This window comes from Canis aureus, chromosome 11 (assembly GCF_053574225.1).
Source record: "Canis aureus isolate CA01 chromosome 11, VMU_Caureus_v.1.0, whole genome shotgun sequence".
Lineage (NCBI taxonomy): Eukaryota > Metazoa > Chordata > Mammalia > Carnivora > Canidae > Canis > Canis aureus.
Window position 1 is genome coordinate 44786736 of NC_135621.1, and position 22147 is coordinate 44808882.

At 43.6% G+C, this 22147-nt stretch overlaps 1 protein-coding gene across 2 annotated transcripts in view; it reads right to left on the reverse strand.

The window, feature by feature from the left end:
* The window catches only part of NPAS2 (neuronal PAS domain protein 2), a 158326-nt gene that overhangs the window by 118991 nt on the left and 17188 nt on the right, over positions 1-22147 (reverse strand). The gene's annotated exons all lie outside the window — the stretch shown is intronic.

Sequence of the window (22147 nt, forward strand, 5' to 3'; positions counted from 1 at the left end):
AAAGATGATACACTGCTATAAGATGTTCTCTTGCCTTTATTTGTGGCATTGTAATAATTCTGAATATTTTGTAGTGTATATTCTGTTTGGTAGAGTCCCCTAACCATCCTCATTCAGGCTGGGACATGATATTTCAGAAAGAAAGCACACAGCATCTGTGTTAACCTTGACATGCCAGGTTAACTCTATCTGAAACTGCTGACAAAGAGATGCCTTGATGGAAATATCTGGGCCTGCTGATAGGGATAAAGCCTGCTGGGAAAAGCAGAAGGGGGCCGGATAAAAGGAAAATCAACTCAGTTCTACTTCCCTGGTAGTTTTCTTATAGGGAGGGGAATGATATTCCACAGTAAACAAGTGACTCATGAGTGGCCTGCTCTTGACAAACTATGTCAGGAGTGTCCAAGAAGAAAGGCAGAAGATGGCCAGGAGTCCTTTGTACTGATCAACTGTTCTCTCTTCCTTCTGGTCCCAACCTCTTTGTCACACTGTTCACTCTAGTTCCAATGTTTCAGCCCTAATGGCACAGCTAGTCTCCAGGTGAATTTGTGGTTACACAGCAGAGATCAGTGCCAGGCAAAGAGGAAGGAAACTGTCCATTCATAAGGGGAAGAGCTGAATATGAACACCAATGAGGGGGTGGAGGACTACACCAGGGAGTCAGGTTGGGGGTTGTGTCACAGGCTGGAGGCAGTCAGTGAAGAGGCAGGAATAAGCTGAAATTAGGGTCACATCTAGGCAAGCACTTAGAATGTTGAGTGTTAACTAGAGACAGCTCAAGGTCTCCTTCTGTAGCACTGCTCCAGGTCTGGTTTCTAGAACTTACCTAGTCTTGGTCTAAGCAGGAGTCTCCAGAGTCAGCAGTTGTCCTTCCCAGACAGAGCAGCTTCTGTTTCTAAGTTTACTGGAAGCATGACCTCCTGCTTTTGGGTTGAGGATTCAGTCAATAGCACAAAGTACTAGGAAATCCCCCTTTCTTAAATTCTTCTCTGACACGGTGTCAACAGATTGGGTTTTACTAGGGTCCTGTTTGTCCTAGAGCTTGCCTTCTTATTTTAGTGTCATGGTACTGATCAGTGTACCAGGTTACCCAGGTTGAGCCAAGGTGTCATTCAAAGCAGAACATGTCAGTAGGCAGTGGTCACGGAACCAGGTGAATCAGGTGAGCTTCCCAAAGCACGGCAAGGGGAGGAAAGTATAGAAGAAAGTATGTGTGAACACAACAGCAGGTAAGTGGAGCCTTCTTAAGATACTCCAGGCAGACAGGAGGCCAGGTTTTGTCCCTAATACAGAGGGAAGGTTGAAAGTCTGTCCAAAGGATCCTGTCAGCTTGGACAGACAGAAAACACACTTCTTCACCAGGGACTGCCAATGTCCTGGCACAGAGAATAGATTCTTAGTTGGGTTCAGGGTTCTTATGTCCAAGAATATCCTGATTCAACTAATTAGTCTGTATTAGCGGTTTTCAAAATGTGGCCTGATGACCCCAGGGGTGCTCATAACCTTTTCAGCCAGTCCACAGAGCCAAAATTATTTTCACAGTAATACTAAGATGTTATTTGTCTTTTCTAAAATCTCATTTTCTCAAGAATATACAGTGGAGTTTCCTAGGCAATGCTAAAATGTTTTATCTGCCTTCTATTCAGCCAGACATTAAAGAGAATTGCAAAAGTTCAAACAATGCCACTCTTCTCACTAAGTTGTATTGTTTGGGGAAACACAGGTAACTGTTTTTAGGGTATAATGCAATGTGTTTATTGCTGTTATTTTCAAGTGAACTAATAACTATTTTAAATTTTCCTCGGTTTTAATTTCTACAGTGGTAAATATCCATAAATACAAGCCATGTAAACAAAAATTCTGCAATTCTCACTAGTTTTTAAGAATGTAAAGGGATCCTGAGATCATAAAGTTTGCGAACTACCGTTCCATATTTTTACCATAAATCCTTGGGGACAAGCCCTGAAACACTTCATGGTCACTTTAAAAAATAAGGGAGTGCTGTGCCCCATTTTTTTTTTTTGCTGAATAGATGTGCAAACAAGTATAAATGACTTGGCAACCATTTTTCTTTTTTTTTTTTTTGAAAACTAAAAAAATTTTTTTAAGATTTTATTTATTTGTTTGTTTATATATGTATGTATGTATGTATTTATTTGACACAGAGAGAGAGAGAGAGAGCACAAGCAAGAGGAGTGGCAGGCAGAGGAAGAGGGAGAAGCAGGCTCTCCACTGAACAGCGAGCCCGACATGGGGCTCGATCCCAGGACCCAGGGATCATGACCTAAGCCAAAGGCAGATGCTCAACCACTGAGCCACCCAGGTGCCCCAGCAACCATTTTTCAATGTCATTTGCCTTATGCCTCACAAATGGCTCCATAATTTTAAAGCCAGACATTTCCCACGTGTGTTCTAAAGCTGGGTTCTCCTGGAGTTATTTGTTCCAGGGAATCATTGGTTGATCAGAGGGGAGCTTAACTTCCAACTCATCATCATTATGTGCTGTAGAGGTTTCATTTATATCTTCTTAGGAAACAGAAAATCTTATTCTGTTATCTTATTATTATACCACAATATTTTAGAAAACATCAAAGAATTTTATAAGCAGTTTAGATATACTCCTAATATTTTACCACAATGGCCTAATGGGCCTAGGATTTAAGGTAACTTACTAGTTACTAAAACAATAACCACAGAATGTTGAGCTGACATTCAGATGAGCCCTCTGTCCTCTTTTTCATATTTTATTAAGCACAATAACTACACAAAAATCACCAAGCCAGAAAAGATAAAAGGTATCCCCTATGTGCTCTGAATTATTCATAACTTCCAAAGAAATATAACGCTAAATCGTAATACTCTATGTCAACTGAATTCCCACTAAGCATCTAGCTTCTGATATTTCAAGATGCAATACATATCCCATCTTGACATCTCACTATACCATTTTCACAACAGACCAAAGTTGATGTAGAAATGTTTTCGTTCATTCATTTCATGGAATTCTTCAGTGGTAAATCGTGGTCAGCTCAGGTTAGGCAGTGTGGAAAAATTAAGATGTGCTTTAGGTCCAAAGCTTGCCTTCAGGGAGCATATAGTGTATAAGGGAGAAATGTACAGCAATAATCACACTCCAAAGTGAAGTCTAGGGAGCTCTATATGAATTATATACATAATAGGAGCTATTAGAGCTCACAGATGGAAGAGATAAAATAAGAATGGTCAAAATGGCAAAGATATAAAACATTTGCACGAAAAACCATTTCTTCACCATTGTGCAAAAATAGTCCAGCTGTATTTAAATATGCAACTCTCTGGTGTCCACAATTTCCCGTTCCTGTGTTTAGACTAGGAGGGGAAAGAAAAGCTATTTAAAGTCCTTCACATGCAATTCTGACCCATCAGATATATTTCCCCCATTCGAAGCTTACTGCTGGGCTCACACCCCTTGAGGACATTGAAAAAGGTGAACAACCCGCTGAACAGGGAATATAGGTGTGTGGGCCCTCAGGCAGCACAACATTGATAAGAGCTTCTGTCTACCTACCAGAGTCTCTCCCTAAGACACAATCAGTAATGCAGGAAGGGGTTGGTGGGTAACCACATGGGCCTCTCATCCAACCACCAACCAATCAACCAATCGACCAACCAAATGTGGAAAAGAGAGCCCAGTCTGGCAGCTGTGGTCAGTTCTGCTTGCATAAAACTAGTGTGACTGACCAGCAAAATTGCATTGCCTATGTGTGGCACTCAAACACGTGGGATAAACGTTCACTGTGGTGAGTGTTTACTAGCTCCAAACTAGCCCTTCTGCTCTCTCTCTTGTTTTGGGCGACATTTTTTCAAGGTAGGCTTTCGGAGGCATTATTAGACAGACCTCTGGCTGCTATTTTTACACTGCTCTGCATGAGCTACGGTCCCCGACAGAGATGTGAACACACATTCTTCTTTATTGGAGAGGATGCCACCCCAAAACAAGGCTGGGCTTACTCCTTTGTGACCCCATGACGCCACTTTACTAACAACTCCACAAGCAGCTGTTACTAATGCTAATGAAAGGTAGTGTAAGGAGAGAGTCTCATGAGTCCCATACAGCTGCCATTTTTAGGATGGTGAGGACACAAAATGGGATCTGTGCATGGGTATGCCCTGTAAAGAATAGTTCCAAAAAGGTAAGAAATAACAACAGTTAGCAAAGATGTGGAGAAAGAGGAACCCTCATGCACTATTTTTTTCCTTCACGCACTATTGGTGAGAATGTAAATTGGTATGGCCACTGTGGAAAACAGTATGGAGTTTCCTCAAAAAATTTAAAATAGGGATCCCTGGGTGGTGCAGCGGTTTGGCGCCTGCCTTTGGCCCAGGGCGCGATCCTGGAGACCCGGGATCGATTCCCACGTCGGGCTCCCGGTGCATGGAGCCTGCTTCTCCCTCTGCCTGTGTCTCTGCCTCTCTCTCTCTCTCTCACTGTGTGCCTAACATAAAAAAAAAAAATTTTAAAATAGAAATACTATATGACTAGTACTTCTACTACTGGGTATCTGCCCAAAGCAAATAAAAATACTAATTCAAAAGGATATATGCACCCCTATGTTTACTGCAGCACTATTTACAATAGCCGAGATATGACAGGAACCCAAGTGTCCTTTGATAGATGAATGGATAAAGAAGATGTGGTATATATATATATACACACACACATACACACACACACATATGCAATGGAATATTACTTTGCCATAAAAAGAATGAGACCTGGCCATCTTTGACAACATGGATGGAACTAGAGGATATTATGCTAAATGAAATGTTAGACAAAAATGACTGCCATATTTCACTTATATGTAAAATCTAAAAAAACAAAACTAACAAAGAAAAAGCAAACAGAAATCATTAATACAAGGAACAAACTAGTGGTTGCCAGAAGGGAGTGTGTAGGAGAATGGACCAAATAGATGAAGGGGTTTAAGAGGTACAAATTTCCAGTGCTAAGATAGGTAAGTCATGGAGATGAAAAGTAACACAGATAATATAGTTGATAATATTGTAATAACATTGTCTGGTGGCAGATGGTAACCACACTTATCCTGGTGAACACTGAGTAATGTATAGAAGTGTCCAATCGCTGTATTATATACCCAAATATAACATTGTATGTCAACTCTACTTCAATAAAGAAAAAAAAGAGTTGAGCACTGTCTGTACCTTTCTCCATAGATCTTCCAGCCAAACTGACTACATAAAAACACCTTTAAAAAAAAAAAATCAAAAACCAAAATGGAAAAAATATGCCTATGGGAACTGTAAAAAATTGGAGGAAAGCGAACCCTAAAGCCTCCTCCTCTAGTCTACCAAGGATCCAAGAAGGTTATAATAAGGGAAGCATCGGGACAGTAGTTGGTGAGGTGAACACTACATCACCACGGCCCCTCCACCGCCATGTGTTGCATACACCCCTCGGACAGCACCACCAGGCATGGCTTTGGCTTTCTTCCCCCCCCACCCCCCAATGCCAGGTCATGGTTAGTGCCAGTCCTAGATTTAAAATCAAAATGAAAGGCAGAGGCACTGAAAGCTCCCAACTTGGCTTTTCAGACAAAAGCAAAAGTTAAAAGCAGCCCCATTAACATCAGTAAAAGCAGCTGTTTTTGATTTAGAGGCAAAAATAACTCCAAAAGCATTAGCAAAAATGTCAAAACAAACGACATCCATATCTACTAAGATGTTTGAACTTAACGCACAAAAGCCAGATCCCTTGTTTATGGTCTGTCTGAGGAGCAAGTCTTGGGTGACAAAAGCACTGTGCGTTTGTGTGCAAGCATCTACTTGGCAGCAGTTCTGACTGGCCGTCCTTGGTTGGTATGTGTTCTTCTAATCTGTTCCTTTTACCCATCTGATGGGCTGTGGCAATGCCAGGACTACGTTCTCCTTATCATGTATTTTTTATCTACATTCTGTTTTCAAAAATCCCTTGTCAATCTTAACGTTGCGATAATGTATTTTTTAACAGCAGACATTTTAAGTACTATATACATATATCTACACACATGTATATGTACATGTAAAGACACACATATTCTTTCTTCTTTTCTTAACATATGCGTAGTGTAGAACAAATCCCTTAACCCAAAAAATGTGTGGCAATTACTGCTGACACCTTCCCCGGTCTACTGGGGCTGGGTGGTTGTGGGGCACTACAGAGAGGAAATCTGTTTACATGCCTCCTTCTTGATAACGGACCAAGGGCCAGTTAAGAAAACTTGCCCCGAAGCTTTGAAATATGTGTGAAAATGCCAAGTGCTTGCCAAGAGCTGCAAAATGAAAACAAGGCAGGATGCAAGTAAGCAGAACAAGCTATTTTAGCCATAGGGCTGGATTCAAAACCTGTAGAAGAGGCCCTCCAATGTGTGGTGCAACCTCATAATTCTCAGGGATCTCCAGCCAGACTTCTCTCCGAGTTCCAGACTCCTGTGTCTACCTGTCTTTGCTGCTGGGCTGACCCAGAACTCCCGAATTCACAGACCCAAACTGGACCTTGTGATTATCCTGCCAAGGGCTGCTCATCCCCTCCCCTGCCTTCCTTATTAAAATAAGGAAAGGACACCTCCATTCTCCCTCTCAGCCCCCCTACATCCCAACATTACACTCAGCTCCAGCTTCAAAATCCACCTTCAATGCACCCTCACCTCTCATCTGCATGGGATGGGAAACGGCCTCCCTGACTCAGCTCTTGCCTCTCCCTTCAATGCTCTCAAGGGCAGCCACAGAAATATTTTTAAAATGTCAATCAGATCAGGCTACTCTCCAGCTCAGGGCTCTTTTATCTACTGCTCTGATTCCAGGGCTGGAGCAGGGAAAGGACAGGATGAGCCTGGACAGAAAGTATTGTGACAGAAGTAACATGTGGTCAAAGAGTAATGGGAACATGTCAAAAACCAGCTCAAAGGGGCTCTTGGGTCAGTCTGAGTGCCAAAAATATAATTATAACCTATGGAATAAATGAGGAATCTGTGACTCAAACTGATCCAAAAGAAGGAAGGAAGGAAGGAAGGAAGGAAGGAAGGAAGGAAGGAAGGAAGGAAGGAAGGAAGGAAGGAAGGGAGGGAGGGAGGGAGGGAGGGAGGGAGGGAGGGAGGGAGGGAGGGAGGGAGGGAGGAAGGAAGGAAGGAAGGAAGGAAGGAAGGAAGGAAGGAAGGAGAAGGAAAGCTCCTCCTTCAAGTAGATGGCCAACTAATACATGTGTAAGGGATGAAGGAACTCCAACCTTAGCATTTGGCTACCACCAGAGTAATGACTATTTTAAGCAAGAAGCATCTAGTGAGTGAGCATCTACTAGTGAGTGAATGCTTGATGAGAAACAATATACTTATCTTGCCTCAAAATATCTTTTAATACTTATTAAGAGGAAAAGAACAGTTCAGTGGAGAAAGCTGGCAACATTGCTTTAACCAAGTGGTCAAAGTTAACATCATTAGTAATAGGACTCATCAACAGCATGGTCTTGATATGTTACATCACGGTGTATTCCTGCCAAAGCTACACAATCTGAATCTAATCATTCGCAGATATCAGCAAACCCCAATGAAGGGTCATTCTATAAAGTAAAAGGCATGTGATCTTCCACAATGTCTAGGTCATGAAAAAGGAGGAACTGTCCCGGATGGGAGAGACAACTAGACTCTAGACTCATCAGGGACATTAGAGGGAAAATCTGCAACATTTTAAAGGGCCCTGAGGATTAGAAGGAAAGCCTGCACCAAGGTTAACTGCCTGATTTTGATGACTGTCCAGCCTGGATATACAGGAAAGGGTCCTTCAGCACCATATCAGCAACTTATCTTCAAATGCATTAATAAAATAAATAGTAATACGGATATAAATAGAGTGTGATGAGGCAAGGGTGATAAAATATGAATGGGAATTCTTAGTGAAGGGTATACAAAAGCTGTACTGTACTGCTGTACTGTTCTCGCAACTTTTCTCCAAGTTTGAAATGCTTAGAATAAAAAGGTTAAATAGACACACCTTCATTGTCTTCCTGTTATCCTGAGGACAAATGCTACTAAAAAGCAACATCGGGGACACTTAGGTGGCTCAGTGGTTGAGCATCTGCCTTCAGCTCAGGGTGTTGATCCTGGAGTCCTCCCCTCAGGGAGCCTGCTTCTCCCTCTGCCTATGTCTCTGCCTCTCTCTGTGTCTCTCATGAATAAATAAATAAAATCTTAAAAAAAAAAAAAGCAACCATCCCTGGTGAGCTGGTCTCAGCCTAACTGACAACTATTTCACTCCAACATCTTCCTTTCCAGGAGACCTTGATTTTGCCAACCTTATTTCCTTCTTCTGAACATGTCACCATGCCAAGAAACTACCACAGAGGTGAAGGGGCTGCGATATTCATATCCACACGCACAGGACCGAATGAGCGCACTGACATGTAAAATAATGACCTGTAATGACTTAAAACAAGTGACGGAGGTAATTAGGATGATTTTCATAGCTCCAAGGTGATTAAAAAAAGTTAAATAAGTACTAATTAATTTCACATAATAGTCACCCTGGGACCTTCTGTGAGCTCTGCTGTGAATTATGTCTTTTTCTGTAATTAATTTTTATGTGCAATCTTGGGGGCTCCCCACCACCTTCTCCCCAACTGCTCCTTGACCAGCACACCTGACTCTTCCATCCCCCCTACAGCCTCCATCCAGCCTTTTCTGTAAAGAAAGGGAAGATGCAAAGAACCGGGAATAGATACCCACATAACTACACTTTGGTTTGACAGAGCCTGCTTAGCTCAGAGAGGAAATTAAAGTAATCAATACAAGCAGGAGAGCATCGTGGAAGTTGTGTGTTTTTCTCTGCAGTCTTTAAAGGTACAAAGCAGAGGACAAAAGGGAGAAAGACCATATTCAGTGAAGACAAGATCCACGTTCAAGTCTAACCACTGCTATGCTACTGCTTAATACCTGGCAAATTGTGTTCTCTAGGTCTCGCTTTCCCTAGGCTGCAGTCTTTTTTAAAAAAAAAATTATTTATAAGAGACACACAGAGAGAGGCAGAGACACAGGCAGAGGGAGAAGCAGCCTCCCTGTGGGGAGCCCAATGTGAGACTAGATCTCAGGGCCCCCGGGATCACGACCTGGGCCAAAGGCAGACACTCAACCACTGAGCCACCTAGGTGTCCCTAGGTCACAGTCTTTAAATGTGGACAGCACTGACCCAGAGGCTGAGTCAGGGGATCTGTGGCTTTTATGGTGACAAGTACTGTCGGTTGCAAAAAAAACCTCGATTGGAGGCAAATTGGAGGTAACCTAACACCCACCTCTTTCTAGGCCCACTGTACCAACATATTAACACTGAACAAGTCACATGTCCTTAAAAATGGCATCATTTTCTCCTTTGAGTACCAACTTTTCCTTCCAGATTCCTAAAGGGAAGGACATTTCAGAACCAGCTTTCCAGTTCACCTGTAACCGCCAACAGCTAAATAGACTGCATTAGGGCAACATGTTTATACTTTAACACAGAGAGGGAAGGCAGCTTGGGTTCTCAAAAAAAAAAAAAAAAAAAAGGTGTAAGGGAGACCACATGTTATAGATAATAAAATATGCACGAGTGGTTGTTTCAGTGGCACAAAGTAAAGAAACCTGGAAAATACTGAAGGAAAAACACATTGCAGAGTGAAGCATGTCCCACCTGTAGCAGACATCAGGTGCCAGGAACATTTGAGTGGCCTCCAACCCGGGCACTCAAGAGCACATGATCATATCTGACTTGGCCAGCTTCCACCGGGGAGGCAGCGGGCTCCCAATACTAGAACCCACCCTGAAACTAAAGCCCAGGAACCTCTGCCTGCAGTTTACCAACTTACCCCCGTGGCCTGCTCTGGCCTGTCTTACCTTGGCAAGCATGGGGCCAGGAAGCCCACTGGCCGCATCCCAGGGCAGCTGTCACACCAAGTGATGGCCCTCTGGCTGCCTCTCTCATCAGCCAGTTTGTTGGGAAGACAGGCCGAGCTTTTCATCTCTAGGTCTCTGCCACTTAGTACACGGTCAGGCTTAGCGAATGTCTCCAATGAGCAGAAGCTCAAGGGGACTTCCAGGAATGACCCCGTCCTTTCCACCCAGGTCACCGTAAGTCCAGCAACAATGCACCCCATAACTCTCCAGCACTGGCTCTGATCTGCAACCAGGCATCTTCTTACTGCCCACTTTGAAATTTTTAATGATTTATAACTAAACCAAAAAGGGGAGGGTTCAATCGTCCAACCGCCGGACAGAATGTCTCCCTCTCCTTAGGGCTCGGTCCTCCCCTGACCACATGGAGGCTTCCTTTTGATTCATATTATTTATGATTCTGAACATCACACATATACATTTTCTCTTTGTAGCTTCTGATTTCCTAGCTGTTGAGCAAGTAGGAACCACACTGAGCTGTACTCAGAGCATGCTAAGTGGTTTCAATTCTGCTGAGCGTTATTATTTTTAATTTTTTCCTCTCAAAAACATGGAGTTTTAAAAGGTCAATTTCACATGGTCTTGAAGGAGAAGAGAGGGGAAATGTTTTCTTTCTTTGTTTTCTCCTACACCTCAAGTCTTCACTAATTTAGTTCCATTAAGGGCAGACAGCGTTGGGAGCTTTTGCTCACGTAAGTGGGCAACAGCTTAATGAAACCATTCTCATCACCCAACCAAATGAACTAATTTCCAGTCTTGCCTCATTTTTACTGGGTATTTGCATGTCATGGGGAGATTTACCTGAAGCCTAATGCCTGACCTAGAGAAAGCATTCCTGAGGAGCCAGATAGAGCTGGACCCACTTTGTTGTTGTTGTTGTTGTTGTTGTTGTTGTTTTCTTTTGGTTTGGTTTTGGATGTATTTCTCTCAATATGTCAATTCAGGAAAAGCTCCTTAATTTTGCTTGATTAAGTAGGGATCTTAGCTGTAATCCAGCTAATCAAAATGTATTACTGGAAGACATAATAACTAAAGCATGTTTGGAGAGAGGAGGGTGATTTAACAGGGGTTTTCAGAGAGCCCTTTGAGAGGGGACCCTGCTGGTGTCCTCACCTTCTCCATTCAAGCTGAATTATCCCGAGACTCTCCATACTAGGCCTTGTGCTTCTCCTGCAAGAGTTTTGGGGGAAATTGGTTTAGACCCACGGATTCACCAGATGTGCAGGCAAGCGGAAGCTGGTGCTACTGACTGCCAGGTCCACCAGTTTGGGGAACAGCCTGGCTGGCTCACTGCTTCATTCCCAGGACCCCCCAGCCCAGTGCATAGCACATACGAGAGGCTGTAACCACTTGTTGAATGGAGGGATGGAAGAATGGAAGGATGGAGGGAGGCAAGCATGGGACCCATAGGTGGGCAAAGAGCTCCCACTTTGATTAAGCTCTGAAACATTTTCTCACATCTGGATTGCAGACTAAATGCTTGATGAGTCAACAAAGGAGGTACAGAAATAATTTGTAAGCTAAAACAAAGTAACTCAGAATGCTAGCGATTTTCTTTTTAAGATTATTTTAAGAAAGAGAGAGCGTGCATACATGTGCGAGTAGAGGGAGGGGCAGAGGGAGAGCATCTCAGGTAGACTCCCTGCAGAGCATGGAACCCCACAGAACCCCACATGGGGCTCATGCTGCTGGATGTCCTGACCATTAAGATCATGACCCATGAGATCATAACCTGATCCGAAACCAAGAGTCAGATGCTTAACTGACTGAATCACGCAGGCTCCCCAAGACTAGGCCTTTTTAGATGAGCTAGTTTTTTTTTTTTAATTTAAATTCAATTTGCCAACATATAAGACCCAGTGCTCAGCACATTGAGTGCCCTCCTTTGTGCCCATCACCCAGTCACCACGAACTAGATTTCTGTCTCAAAATCACAAAGGGAAAATAATGACTTACTCCCTAAAGTCCCCCTACATTCAAACAAGGAACACACAATGAAGTTTCAGGAGACAGTTTCAAGGAAAATAAAACTACATGATCCATTGGCTTAGTAAACTTAAGGATCAACTGGTATTTTGCTATGTGAATACCCCCAAGATAGAAATATGAACCCAGTTTACAACTGTACCATCAAGAGAAATAAAATGTGAGCTGCATATGTAATTTTAAATGTCTAGAAGTCACTTTTAAAAAGGTAAAATGGGGACGCCTGGGTGGCTCAGGGGTTTACTGCCGCCTTCAGCCCAAGGCATGATCCTGGAGACCCGGGATCAAGTCCCACGTCAGGTTCCCTGCATGGAGCCTGCTTCTCCCTCTGCCTGTGTCTCTGCCCCCTCTCCCCCTCTGTGTGTGTCTCTCATGAATAAATAAAATCTTTAAAAAGAAGGTAAAATGATAAAGGTAATTTTGACAATATATGTGGTCGAAACGGATGTATACAAAATATGATCATTTCAACATGTAATACAGTTTTAAAAATTATTCGTAGGATAATTTACATTCTTTTTTTTTTTTTCTATTACATCTTGAAGTCCAGTTACAGCACACCTCTTTTGGACTCCACACGTTTCAGGCTCTTGGCCGCCATGGCTTTGGCCATACCCCGTTGGCACAGGTCTGGAAGCACTGACAGTGAACGTCCTCACAATGAGCTTCATCAAGGCAGCAGTAGGTCTGCAGTGCACCTCTTTGTGGGCTTCAGTTATTCTAGCCTATTCTTCTTTCCTTTGGGTTCCTGTCACATTAACAGGGCTGTCACTCGTAGTGCCTGTCACCTGACTCCCAGCGTGAGCATGTGACTCTGGCCTCTCAAACATTACTCATGCCACTGCAGTAGCCCAAGAGGACAGCAGTGATCAACTAAGGCCAGTCAGAATCCTGCCGTAGGACTGCTTTAGAGAGGCCAGGGAAAAAGGCTTTCTCTTTCCCCTCGGGGTGTCAGGGTATGATCTGGGGGCTCTTCCCATCACAGGGAGAGCTTATCTCAGGATGGGGCCATGCAGCAGCCAAGGAAAACCCTAGCCCCAAGCCCTGAGGCCCTGGTGTGGATCCCTCCTCCGTGGATGCCGCATCTATTCAATATTCTCCCAGTATGTTCTCTGATTTGCTTAGGCTAATCCGAGTTGTGTTAGACAGAGTCATGATTTCGTCCAAGCCACAAGCCTAGCCCGCTGCCACGCTCTCCCATGACATGCCTCAGGGCTGTCTCCGAGACTGCCTACCAGGCCGCAGAGGGCCCCCTGGCCATCCTCAAAAGGCAGGGCTTGCAGCTTTTAAATTTCTTCAGTGCTGTGTTAGCTCTTGCTCCCTCCTCAGGTCACCACTTGCTTTTCAGATCTTTGCCCTCACCCCACCATCTGGGGGACGGATGTGTGCCAGAAAGGTGAGCTGCCCCACCTTGCTGCTGGAGCCTGTGGTTCCCCTTTTGTTCTCCCCATGTGTCTACTGTCTTACTCCATTTCCCCTTTCATGCATCTTGCCTGGAGAAGCAGAATGGTGCTACAAGTTTGTCTTGGCACTACAGGGTCTCCCTGGCCTCCTTCTGAAATGTATGAAAGACCTATTCTGAAGCACTGACCTTTTAGAAGCAACCAAGCACAAAAGGACACTGTTCCAGGCCTGAGGTCATAAACGCCAAGATGACAATCATGGCCTCTGTATATGTGTGGAATCTGCACGGATCTTCCCAGCATGACAGTGCACATGTTTACCTAGGACAGGGCTACCTAGGGCCCTGGTGAGCACCCCCTTGGAAGACTGTAAGTAAAGCCGAACCCATCCCAGACCCCATCAGAGAGAATGATGGACTGAGAGAATGCTGATAAATGTAAACTTAAATTAACATCCTATGTAATTTTGTAAAAAAACAAAAACTGAAGATTCATCATTAAGTGAAGTACTTAATCAATTCTGCCCCAAGCTTCGGTCTTGGTTTCGCCTGAGCAAGTTCCAGACAGACACTGAAAGCGGTCCCTTCAGGTGCCTGTAGATTGGTATATTCCCACAACAATGTACTCACTGTCATCTTTTTTTTTTTTTTTTTAAGATTTTATTTATTTATTTGAGAGAGAGTGAGAGCTAGTGAGAGAAAGCACAAGTGGGGAGAGGGAGAAGCAGGCTCCTGGCTGGACAGGGAGCCTGATGTGGGGCTCAATCCCAGGACATTGGGATCATGAGCTGAGCGGAAAGCAGATGCTTAACCGACTGAGTCACCCAGATGCTATCCCCCTTCTCACTTTTTTTTAAAAAAAATTATTTATTTGAGAGAGAGAGAGAGAGAGAGAGAATGCCCACTGTAGTCCTAATGGATAGTCTTATGAAATCTGAAGGAGTCCCCTTGAAAGTCTGTGGGGAAGTAGACAGGGCTTCTTTACCTCGAAGGAGTTTACAAGATAGGTAATTAAAATTCACAGCTCAAATGATTCTTGCTCCTCTTAGGAAGTTCAGCGTGCTAATTAATGCTTCAGTGTGCTTAATGTTTTAAGTGATATGGAAAAATAATGAGTGAAATTCATATTGAGACATTAGTGGTTTCTTTTTTTTTTTTTTTTTTTTTTTTACCCACTAACTAACTAACTCCCTTGCCAGGGAACTAATGCGAACCCACCAGGTCTGACGCTTCTGGAGAGTGCAGACCACAGAGACTTGTTCCTGTCTTTTGCTCATTATCCTCCTTCCACTGCCAAGAAGAGTGCGGAGCCCTCAGGTAGGGAGCAGCCTTTCCCATCTCTCTGCAGCCATACCAGTTTGGGTACCCTCTTCAAACTGTCCCATCACACTGTCCCTTCTTCCCTATTCCAGCAAGAGGACAGGTTTGTGGGTCTAAATGGGTCACCCTAGGTCAGCTGAAGTTGCAAACATTGGTCAAATTAGGCCCTGCTCTAAGACAGCTGGGTAGAGTCCCATGGGGAAAATTCTTGCCTCAAAATGGCCAGGGTACTCATTCCCAGGGTTTCCAAAAATTCTTCCCTGCTGAGGAACCCAAGGCAAATTATCCACCCTGCCCAATTCTTCAAAATTGGAAGCACAACCAGACCCACCTAGCCAGCACCACCGGACATAATGCAGGACTCCCTGAGTCTCCTCCCCCAGAGCCTACCTGCAGCAGGACATCATTTTCTTTTCTTTTCCCTCACTGAAGATCATTTTTGAGTATGTTCCCACCTCCCCGATATAAATTAGAATACTTAGTCATTCAAAAACCTGAAGGACCCAGATAAGTTAAAAAAAAATTTTAAATAAAAACCTTTAAAATCTTCCATGGATTCATGACCCAAGACAACCATCCCTTACATTTTGTGTTCCCTTTCCTAAGTACGGTGCGTTATATGTAGTTGAAGTCATGCTGTGGATACAACTCTGCATGGCCCTTCTTTCAATCAATGTTATATGCATTTTCCTGTGTTACTCTGTAGTCTCTAGAAATAACACTTTTAAGAGCTATAGATTATTCCAGCCAGTGGCTGCTCAGGGTTTATTTGACCACATCAAGCATTTCAGACACTGCTGTTTCCAACTTTTTGCTAATACAAACACTGTGGTTAGCAGTTGGGCTTATTCCTATAGGAGAGTTCCTGAAAGTAGAATTATGGGGCTCTGAGAGTGAAGATGTCAAGGGCTCTTGACATCTACTACAAAAGGCTTTCCTCATACATACCACCATAAATGCCATGGAAAGCACGTTTCACATCCCTAGGAGTTACCATTTAAGATTTTTTTGATAACTTGACTAATGAAAAATGATTTCATCATGTGTATTTGCATCTCCTCAACTTCTCAGGAAACCAATCATTTTTCCTGTTAACTGTATGTCATTTCTCTTTTGCGCCTTTACAGGAAGGAATGCTCTCTGCCAGAGTGGGTCAATGGATCCCAGCCATCAGTGTGCTGAAGAATTGGTAGAAATGTGAAGGATGGGGATCTACCTTTTTAACTAATTCTGATGCAAGTGATTCTTGGGCCAGAATTGGAGAAATTCTGGATTAGAGCCTTAGTTATAAAGACCATTTCTAGAGTTCTCCTTACATTGAAGATTTGATTCTTTTCAGCAAATATCCTCTCCAGGTGGAGAGTCTTTACATTTTGATTGCCTTTTTATGAAGCACAGAAGTTTACGTCAAATCTGTCAGTGTTTTCTTTTGCAACTTTTGTTCTTCTACAGAAAATTCTTAAGAGTAAAGTTTCACAAATGTTTCTTTCTCTATTTTCTACTTTAAAAGAAATCACTGTTAAATCTATCTGGAATTTGAGTTGGCTTTCTAGGATCAAGTGAAGATGTAAAATTTTAGATTTTATTTTTCAAAATGGCTAACTACACTACAACTCTTCCCCAACACTACAGTGTAATGTCTCCCTCTGTCAGCAACTTTTGGGGCCTCTTTTAGCTTACATCAAATTCTTACAGATAGTGGGGCCTTGGGGACAGATCTATGCCATGTTCTTTCTTCTCCTTCCCTCCTACCTCTCTCCAGCTTTTCAAAATCTCTGTCACCAACTTTAGCTTTGAGAAAACTTCTGCTACCTGAAAACTTCCACAATGTAGCTTTACAGCAAAGTTAAAAATTCAAAAATTTTAGGGGCATTTGGGTGGCTCAGTTGGTTAAATGTCTGCCTTTGGCCCAAGTCATGATCCCAGGGTCCTGGGATCAAGCCCTGCATTGGGCTCCCTGTTCAGTGGGAAGTCTACTTCTCCCTCTGCCTCTGCCCCCCTGCTCACGCTCTCTCTCAAATAAATAAAGTCTTTTAAAAAAAGAATTCAACAATTTTAATTTCTTCCTACTGATGATTAGGAAATGCATTATTCCTTTTTGTAAATACGATAAAGTCACGTTTCTAGCAATTTTATAACAATGTTGTGATTTGAGTACAATCAAGGCAGAAATTCTAAGTTGAAGGGATCTTAGGGAACATTCATAGTTCAATCTCCTGTGACGAAACAAACTGAAACTAAGAGTCATGAAACCAGGTGCCCAAATTCCTGTAGCTAATGGGGAACAGAGCTGGGATTCATACCTGGTCTCCACTGGCAACTGTGTTCCTTCTCCTTTGCCAGTGGCCACCATCCTTTCCTTTCCAGGATTGATAAGTGGTCATAATTAAGCAAGGAAGTGATAGTTTATTTAGGGTCTCCTAACCACTTTCATTCCCATACCCAACTACCATCTAAACCAGAGGAAGGAGAGCTGGCCTTAAGCTGAGCTGCCACATTGGCTAAAATAAATGCTTCTAGAATTGTTTGGAAAAAGTGCATCTTGCTCAAGGAACAGTACTTGGAGAAGGAAACAGACTACCTTCCTCTCTCCACTGAGTCTCTCAACTCAGGTTACACTTAGATTCATACAAGAATCCCGTGCTCCTGAGACTGCAGTGCAGACAACGCTGTCAGGTGACACGCCACAGTGGGCCCTGTGTACTTAAGTGTCTTGGCCATACACGGGCTGGACCCCATACCAGGGGGTTGGGGACTCATGGCAAAGCAGCTCAAGGCCGAGAACAAATGTCAGGGCAGTTCGGGACAGACAGTAACAACAGGAGCTTTTCCCTCAAATAGAACTATTTTTACCAGTCTGAAGTTAAACGGAAAGTCTTGTTGGACATATGGGAAAGTTTCTTGACAACGTAAATGTCAAATCTAAAATAATTTCCAGCTCTAGATCTGTGTATTCTGACTAGAGAGAAATGTCCTCTTTAGGTATCTCCAGCTCCGTAGTTTCTGATCATGCAGGTAACCTCTTAAACACCCACACATGGAAGCAGAAGCATCACTTTTCCACCTGTGATGACATGTGTCTCTCTTCCTGTCATTCAATAGGATGCTTCTGAGAAAGAGTCTAGGCTTTAGACATAGAGGTGACCACGTTATGGTGGTTGGGCTGAGCTCTATGCCAAATTGTGCAGGGCTTTTGAGGTTCTGCGAATTCCCTTTTGACTGTCCATCTCTTCCTTCTTTAAATCCGTTTTGAGTTCCCTTGGAGCCCAGAGTGGCAAAAACTCATGTTCTGATCCAGATATTGACCCGTCCCGGTTGCTATAAGAACTCCTCAGGGCATTACCTCCTAAGCATGATGCAGGCATTTCTTTCTTCTTCTTCTTCTTTTTAAATATTTTATTTATTTATGTGAGAGAGAGAGAGAGAGAGAGAGAGAGACAGGGAGGGAGGGAGGGAGAGAGAAAGCTAGAGCATGCACAGCAGCAGGAGGGGCTGCAGGCAAAAGGAGAGGGAGAAGCAGACTTCCCGCTCAGCAGGGAGCCCGATGCAGGACTCCATCCCAGGACCTTGGAATCATGACCTGAGCTGAAGGCAGATGCTTAATCAAATGAGCCACTCAGGCGCCCCTTGATGCAGGTATTTCTTCTAGAACATTTGAAGATCCTTAAAAACTACAGCCCTAAAAAAACAGGGCTTGTGGGGGGAAAAATTGGGATCCAAGAACCCACAGGACTTTGTCACCAGGATTCTTGCAAGATCCATGATAATCCTCCTAAAAACATGAACCCGGCTAAATCTTCCTGGGCCTAGTCATGCATCTCAGCTATCAGTGCTGTGCAACTTTTTCCCTGGGTTTGTGCTTCCTCCTTGCAGAGGGAAGTCCTTGAGGACACTCACTTCTAAAAGAGACTAGAGCCGTCAAACTTAAAAATATGCGTCAGGGACCCCCTTCTTCATCAATCCTGTGTTTTCTCCTCTCCAGCACAGGAGGGCCTATCCTCACAGAGTTTTCATCTACAGTTGTCACTCCCCAAACACAGCAGGAACCAAAGTGGTCCTTGAAGTCACGAAATCAGGCACTACTTGCACCAAAAGGAGGCACTTCCACACTATTCTTGGCTTCTTTCTGAAGGTCTTCATATCCTGCTGAGGCCTTCTGATTCCTTGTGAGATCAATGCAGAATGTGAACACGTTAGGGAAAGTCTCACTCTGTTCCTGCCAATGAGACCCGTGCATCCTATGGGCCTCATGCCTTGCTGTGGAGTTGCCCATCAGCTCCTTGGATTTAAAAATTTTTTTCGGGCAGCCTTGGTGGTGCAGCAGTTTAACGCCGCCTGCAGCCCGGGGTATGATCCTGGAGACCCAGGATGGAGTCCCATGTTGGGCTCCCTGCATGGCGCCTGCTTCTCCCTCTGTCTCTGTCTCTACCTCTCTCTCTTTCTCTCTGTGTCTCTATGAATAAATAAATAAAATCTTAAAAATAAATAAATAAATAAAAATTTTTTTCTTCCTATCGATTGATCGGTAAAATTCATATAACATAAACCTGACCATTTTAACCATCTTTAAGTGGACAGCTCAGCGGTGTTAAATATTTTACTGCAATAAAAAAAAAAGTAAGTCCGCTAAAAACAGATTTAACCAAAAGATTAAAAAAAAAAAAAAAAACAAGATCAGAAGATAATCATAAATTACTTTTACCACCATCCTCCTCCTATTTTTCCTCTTGTCTTTTCTCGAGTTAGCACTATGCAGAGCAGATCAGCAGCAGTGGCTGGCCTTATCCGTAACAGCTTAGGCCACGGTCTGGGGAAGAGCCTTATGATCATCATTGTATGTTATACTCCAGAAGCCTGAAGGGTTCTGAGATAAAAACATATAGTAAATGTTTCTCATTCTTTCCAAGTATGTGTTTTAGGAGGAAATAAGAGAGAAACTGAATGCCTCAACCAGTATGCAAGTGGAACCTTCTAGAGTCAATATAGGCCAAAGGTGGCTATCTGATGATCCAGGTCCAAATCATGGCTGTGCGGCCTTGAGCAAGGGGTTAAAACTTTTTAGGCCTCAGTGTGCAAGCTATAAAGTGAGGATAATGTGACAAGTAAATGGGTTAATATAGTTACTGCATTTCCAACAGCATAAGACACACAAAAGTCATCACTAAATATTATCTGTTATCATTGAAAGGCCAAGACCCACCAACCCAAATACTTCAGGTGGAAAGCTCAGTAATGAGGCATTTTTATTTTGTGTAGTTGAACTTCAAACTGGCTTATTCTTAGAATTCATAAAAATACCTTAAAAACCTTAAGGACACGAATAATTGTTCTTTCAGTGACGAAAATAAATACTCTTTTTTAGCTTAAAAAAAGGCTCATTGTTATTCTTGGTAGTCAATGGCACAAGGGTTGTTATTAGGATGGAAAAAAAAAATCTTGACAGCTTTGACTTAACTCCTACACTCAGAGGATGTCATTTAATTTAAAAGTGCAAACACACACAAAGGCAAGAGAAGAAATGCCTGTTTAAAACCATCCCCTCTTCAAAACTTGCAGATGTCTTTCAAAACCCTACATAATATTTTTAGAGTTTATTTATAAACTTAGATACTTTAGACACGTTTTGTGTAAAACTTAATGTTTAAACTCTGAAAACTTTTTTCTTGAATTCTAGAAAAATAAAAGATTCCAGTGTCTCCTCTATCAATGATGTTAAACGCACAATAGACACATAAATAATAAACTAGGGCGCAGCAGGGGTGGGGACCACCTTCAGAAGAACCCCTAGGGGGCTGCCAGGACCACAGTGATGGGCACCAGGCTGCCACAAACACCGCCTCACACCAGACACAGTGCCCAGGGCAGGGAGGCTGTGACATCAAACTTCCAGTGGGTGTCAAGAAAATGACTGAAGAAGGACATTACCACAGAAATTTCAGAGCAATTGGGAAATCTTCCATTCCTGGCCAGGAAACCCTCTGCCACGTCAAGGCAGGGAGCAGGGGCGACATGAGACGGATGAGAACCTTCCACTGTCAGGAAGACCTTGGGAGATGAAGACAGCCAGTCACTACCAAAAATGGGACTAAAACCCAGGATGGGCTTCCCTGCCCAATAAAACAGTATGCCCCTCAGACCAGTAGTTCACTAATGTGAAGGCCAAGTTGGAGGAAGGCATCAGGAGCTCTCTGCACGCAAATGCTGCACAGTGCACAGTGTGCACAGTGCCTGTGCGCCTCATGACCAAGTGTGCAGCTGAAAACAGACGGTGGTAGGGTGGGCCCTGCCAGCGACCACCGGAGCACTCTCAATGCCCGCCACCTGATGGGGAGCAACACAGCCTGAGTAGCTCCCAGGCTGACAGGTGCTGAGTCTGTTGTTTATTCTCGGCCAGCGCTATGTTGGTACTGAGACACTAAATGTACAAACAAGCAGTGGCCAGAGAATATGCAGATACAGAACTCTGAGTGCAACCTGGCCGGGAAGCCAAGTGCTATCTACAGTAACCAGCCCAGGAAGCCAGCCTGCTATCTCATGCCTGCAGGAAGTCAGGCCACCACCACTGGCAAGAATCCAAAATGCCAACCAACAACCTTGGTAACAATCAGCCCCAAATGGCCAGGACTTGAGTAAAAATGGATAACGTCCCTAATTTCCAACACCCCCCCACTACTAACTTAGGAACTACTAGAGAAAGCCGAGCATATGCCCTTAACCGATCACAGATGCTCCTCGTTCTTGAGCCCACCTCCAACTTCCCCATGCCGACAGTCTCCAGTCAGGGCACACTGGGGGCCTCTCCCCTTCCACTGTACAGCTTCACCTCTCCTCTGCTTGCCTCTGAGCCTTCGACAAAACGCAAGAGATGATGGCCGACTCCCTCGCTATAGTCAGCTCTGCATAAATAGCCTTTACTGGTTCTCTTCTGGCTGGCCTTCATTTATTTCCACAGTCCTGTGTTGCTCATGCCTTCCTCATCCTTGCCTCTATCTCCTTCCTGAGCTAGAGAGGTCTGAAGAAAATTACCTTTGGGGACGCCTGTGTGGCCCAGTGGTTGAGCATCTGCCTTTGCCCCAGGGCATGATTCTGGGGTCCCGGGATCGAGTCCCACATCAGGCTCCCTGCATGGAGCCTGCTTCTCCCTCTGCCTGTGTCTCTGCACTCTCTCTCTCTCTCTCTCTGTCTCTCTCTCATAAATAGATAAAATCTTTAGAAAATTATCTTTGTTGAAAGAATCAACCACTGCTCTGGGAAAAGGTAGACCTACACAAGACCAATGTGCACAATTACATTGTGCATTTACAATTACAAAGCATTCTTCTTACTTTCAATTAGCATACATGACTTGCCTGGACAGCATCAATAGTGAATACTCACTGATCTGGATCTGGAACAGCCGAAAGTTCCCCTATACTCATCAATCTAACAGCTCAATGGAGAGGCAATATATTATTAAGGATTGTTTCAAAAGGCACCCTCAGCCCAT